This window comes from Trichosurus vulpecula, chromosome 4 (assembly GCF_011100635.1).
Source record: "Trichosurus vulpecula isolate mTriVul1 chromosome 4, mTriVul1.pri, whole genome shotgun sequence".
Taxonomy (NCBI): Eukaryota; Metazoa; Chordata; class Mammalia; order Diprotodontia; family Phalangeridae; genus Trichosurus; species Trichosurus vulpecula.
In genome coordinates, this window is record NC_050576.1 from 149,518,813 (window position 1) to 149,524,812 (window position 6,000).

Consider the following 6,000-nt stretch of genomic DNA (forward strand, 5'->3'; position numbering starts at 1 on the left):
ATGCAGTTTTTACTAATATCCTCCACAGCATTCTATTTTGTGCAATTGAGATTTCCCCAAGGTTCTCCAAGACATTATCTGCAGAGTGCAAGGTCTAACAGTATACCAAGATGGAAAGACAATGAATATTTATATAATGAATATTTATAAGCTCTCCAAAGGTCCACACCCCAAAGTGCAAAGAACATCACCACCAATTGAAATTTGGTCGCCAGTTAATGCCAAGTGGACAAAAATGCAAAAATGCAAGTCCTTGTCTTGGTGGTAGTGGAATGAGAAAACATAGGGAATCATGAATCAAAGACACTGGACCATGTTTTGTGACAACAATTGAATTATTAGTATTGTTAATTAATTGTGCTTGTCCAATGATCAATCTTATTCGAGAGGAAGTGAACCACATTTGTATTAACAATCTTATAAATGAAATCCTTCTGATACAAAGAAATCACAGCTTTATGGAAGTATGGTTAACATATTCTTTTCAGAGAGGCAAATAAAGGAGTTCGTTTCATCATTCATCTAAAAGCAACAAAAACAAATATATCATGGGGGACTTGGTCTGCTTGCCTTGCAAATTATGAGAATAAACAAGATGAACACCTTTACCTACATAACTGAACCTCCTGAGACAACATAGATCATAAAGAATTGAGTAGAAAAAATCCATGAAAAGCCTGAAAGGACCCTCCCATAATAAGGCAAGGTATAACTTAATGCTTGGCCACTTCAAAATCAAAGTGGAAGTTACACAGAATGGCCAAAGTTATATTAGAAAATATGGTTCTAGAACAAGAAAGGAAAAAAGTCAAGGACTGGCTTACTATTCACCTAGGCAGCTGGGCGCTCCAGTGTATAGAGCGCTGGGTTTAGAGTCCTGAACTCAGGAAGACCTGAATTCAAATCTGGATTCAGATATTTACTAGATGTGTGACTTTGAGCAAGTCACTTAACTTCTATTTGCTACAGTTTCCTCAAATTATATTTCTTAGTGAATATTAACAAATACAAAACAATTACTATAATAGAGAACCCAAAAAAATCCCATAAACCACCTGACATAGCACTTATTGAACTTTGTTGCCAAATAGAGATGAGGAAACCAAGATCTAAATTTATTTACAATACAAGATAATATGGAAAACATTGCTGAGGAGGATGGCAGAGTAATGTAATTTAATTAAAAAGAAAAGGAGCCTTTAGAGAGTTTAATGAGAAATTCAGTTGTCAGTCTCTACAGCAATTGTAAATGATTATTAGGCTATCCAGTACTCTTCTTTTTTAAAAAATTTATTTATTTAATATATTTAGTTTTCAGCATTGATTTTCTCAAGAGTTTGAATTACAAATTTTCTCCCAATTTCTACCCTCCTCCCCACTCCAAGATGGGGTATATTCTGGTTGCCCCTTTCCCCAGCCCTCCCTTCTGTCACCCCACTCCCCTCCCATCCCCTTTTCCCTTCCTTTCTTGTAGAGCAAGATAAATTTCTATGCCCCATTGCCTGTGTATCTTATTTTCTAGTTGCATGCAAAAACTTTTTTTTTGTTTTTGAACATCCATTTTTAGAACTTTGAGTTCCAAATTCTCACCCCTCTTCCCTTCCCACCCACCCTCCCTAAGAAGTCAAGCAATTCAACATAGGCCACATGTGTATCATTATGTATAACCCTTCCACAATACTCATGTTGTGAAAGACTAACTATATTTTGTTCCTTCCCAACCCATCCCCCTTTATTGAATTTTCTCCCTTGACCCTGTCCCCTTTCAAAAGTGTTTGTTTTTGATTACCTCCACCCCACTCTGTCTTCCCCTCCATCATCCCCACCTTTTTTATAATCTTCTTCCCTCTTCTTTCCTGTGGGGTAAGATACTCAATTGATTATGTGTGCTATTCCTTCCTTAGGCCAAATTTGATGAGAGCAACATTCACTCATTCCCTCCTCATTTGCCCTCTCCCCTCCTCCCACAGAACTGCTTCCTCTTGCCACCTTTATGGGAGATAATCCACCCCATTCTATCTCTCCCTACCTACCTCTCTCGATATATTCCTCTCTCATCCCTAAATTTGATTTTATTTCTTTTAGATATCTTCCCTTCATCTTCAACTCACCCTGTGTCCACTCTCTCTATATATATACACATACATACATATATACATACATACACATTCACATATATATACATATATATATACATACATAAACATATATATATGTACATACATATATGCAGGTTCCCTTCAGCTACCCTAATACTGAGGTCTCATGAATCATACACATCATCTTTCCATGTAGGTATGTAAACAAAACAGTTCAACTTTAGTAAGTCACTTGTACTTTCTTTTTCTTGTTTTATTTTCTTGATTACCTTCTCATGTTTCTCTTGATTCTTGTGTTTGAAAGTCAAATTTTCTATTCAGCTCTGGTCTTTTCACCGAGAAAGCTTGAAAGTCCTCTATTTTATTGAAAATCCATATTTTGCCTTGGAGCATGATACTCAGTTTTGCTGGGTAGGTGATTCTTGGTTTTAATACTAGTTCCATTGACCTCCGGAATATCATATTCCAAGCCCTTTGATCTCTTAATGTAGAAGCTGCCAGATCTTGGATTATTCTGATTGGGTTTCCACAATACTCAAATTGTTTCTTTCTGGCTGCTTGCAGTATTTTCTCCTTGATCTGGGAGCTCTGGAATTTGGCGACAACATTCCTAGGAGATTTCTTTTTGGGGTCTATTTGACGAGGCAATTGATGGATTCTTTCAATTTCTATTTTGCCCTGTGGCTCTAGAATATCAGGGCAGTTCTCCTTGATAATTTCTTGAAAGATGATATCTAGGCTCTTTTTTTGATCATGGCTTTCAGGTAGTCCAATAATTTTTAAATTATCTCTCCTGGATCTATTTTCCAGGTCAGTGGTTTTTCCACCGAGATAGTTCACATTGCCTTCCATTTTTTCATTCCTTTGGTTCTGTTTTATACTATCTTGATTTCTCCTAAAGTCACTAGCTTCCACTTGCTCCAATCTAATTTTAAGGTAGTATTTTCTTCAGTGGTCTTTTGGACCTCCTTTTCCATTTGGGTAATTCTGCCTTTCAAGGCATTCTTCTCCTCATTGGCTTTTTGGAGATCTTTTGCCATTTGAGTTAGTCTATTTTTTAAGGTGTTGTTTTCTTCAGTATATTTTTCAGTATGTTTTTGGGTCTCCTTTAGCAAGTCATTGACTTGTTTTTCATGGTTTTCTCTCATCCTTCTCATTTCTCTTCCCAATTTTTCCTCTACTTCTCTAAACTGCTTCTCCAAATCCTTTTTGAGCTCTTCCATGGCCTGGGACCAGTTCATGTTTTTCTTGGAGGCTTTTGTTGTAGGCTCTTTGAATTTGTTGACTTCTTCTGTCTGTATGTTTTGGTCTTCTTTGTCACCAAAGAAAGAATGCAAAGTCTGAGACTGAATCTGGGTGAGTTTTCGCTGCTTGGCCATATTCCCAGCCAACTATCTTGTCCCTTGAGTTTTTCAGCAGGGTATTACTGCTTGTGGAGTTAAGAGAACTATGTTCCATGCTTGGAGGGATGTGCCAGCTCTGCCACACCAGCACTCCTCTTTTCCCAAGAACCCCCAACCCTGACTGGACTTAGATCTTCAGCAGGCTCTTCACTCCTGCTCTGATCCGCCACTTAATTCCTCCCACCAGGTGGGCCTGGGGCCAGAAGCAACTGCGGCTGTACTTCTGTAGCTGCCACACCTCCGCTGCCCCTGGGGCGGTAGCTGAACCCGAACTCCTTCTACTCCTGCAGCTTTTCCCACTAACCTTCTCTGTTGTCTTTGATGTTTGTGGGTTGAGACGTCTGATAACTGCTGCAGCTCACTGATTCAGGGTGTTAGGACACACTCCACCCCACTCCTGGTCTGGTTGGTCCGCGCTGCTCACACTGGGCTCTGCTCTGCTCTGCTCCACTCTGCTCTGCTCCCAGCTCCGTTCGGGATAGACCTCACCCAGAGACCATCCAGGCTGCCCTGGGCTGGAGCTCTGCTTCCCTCTGCTGTTTTGTGGGTTCTGCAGTTTTAGAATTGGTTCAGAGCCATTTTTTATAGGTTTTTGGAGGGGCTCGGCAGGGAGCTTATGCTAGTCCCTGCTTTCCAGCTGTCATCTTGGCTCTGCCAAGATGATGATGTGGTGCTAGTGATTAAAGGTCTTTCCCACACTCTTTTGCTAAGTAGATGCTAAGCCTTAGGACTACATCCTTTTGCTAAATAGGCATTAAGCTCCAGGGCCCTAAAGAGGGTATATATTCTCTGAGGTTGGCATTTTGCTTTCGGGGCACACACATTGGAAGAGTGTTGGTGATTTGGCCAGATGAGACTCTGGGTAGCCATTGGAGCCCCCTGGCTTTGAAAAACCCAAATGTTGGTGCTTCTGACTCTTGTAACTGTGTATGTATTCCTGTGGTCACACAGAAACCAGTCTATTGATCTGTTTATATTTTCTCTGTATTTGCTCTGAAGTTCAGGGTGATGACTTTTCCCTTGAACTAAATGAATGATATGTATATGTTTAATTAAAGTAAGATTATTAACCCCTTAAATTTGCTTTCCTTAGAAAAGGAGATCAAAGAATCTGTGCTAGCATCCCTCCTGTGTGCTGGTGTTATTGGCCTTACACAGTCACAGTAGCAACAAATAGTATTGTTGTTACACTCAGTTGTTTCATCATGCTGTTGAAAGGGGAGTGCATGAGATGTTAACAAATTTTAAAATTAGATTATCTGTCAAAGTCACTATTTAAAATTTGTATGCATTCTAAATTTTGTTTCCCCAGAAGCAAAGTCCTAGTCTTCCCACTTTCATTAAGGCTTTATAACCCATTTTGAGGTACAATGAGTATATGACCCAATTGGGTCTGTTGCTTTAGGATTTTTATTATTATCATTAAAAAGCACTTGATTTGGTAGACTAGAGATGCTGCCTCCTCAAATAAGGTGACTCCCCTATACTCACCAAAATTATTAAAACTCTGTGAGAGGTGTGTCTAACAGGACTAAGTTCATTCAGTGGTATTCTTAGTATTACATAAAGCACAATGTAAAATAGGGAGGTATATGAGTGGGTAATGTGTTTGTCAGTCATGGAAGTTATTCTGTGCAGAATCTAAATAGAAAAATGATTTTCTATTGATGGTGAGATTCTCCAAATGCTTCTATTTGCAGATGACATTGTACTAATTGCACTGGGCCCTGAAACACTAAAACATATTCAATGAAATCCATAACAGTATGAAAGACTGTGCACTCTGGAGGAATGCAGTGAATAAAAAGCACAAATGATCCAAGCATGCAGGTTATATGGGTGTTGGAGGGGTCCCCTAAACTTGGGAGAATGGAATGAACACACACGCCTACACATCAAAGGGTAATGAAAAGAATCACTGAACTTGGAGTCAAGAAAGGCAAATTCAAATCTTGTCCCCTATGCTTATCAGAGATTCAGTTCTTTTGTATGAAAAATGGGGATAAAAATGGACATAGTATCTAGCTTACATGATGTCAAAAGGTTCAAATGAGATAGGTAAAACTATATATACATATACATATATATGTGTGTGTGTGTGTGTGTGCATATACATATATATGTATATGTGTAGATGTGTATGTATGTATGTGTATGTGTGTATATACATACAACCACTGTGCTACCTAGCTGCCCCACATAGATACATATGTATGTACATGTACATGTATAATATATGTACATATTTATGATTTTCTTTAAAATATTGCACAAGTAAATAAAATTATTGGGATTTTGTAGTGGATAATAGGATTAGGCTCTAAGATCATTATTTGTAGGCTCACTGAAAGCATCATCAGTACATCTCCAGTACCAGACAAGACAACATGAAGGTTATTCATCCAGGAGTGTTGCAAAGCCCAAATGAGATAATGGATATAAAGGGTAAAGGAATAAACGTTTATATAGTGCCTACTATGGGCCAGGCATTGGGCTAA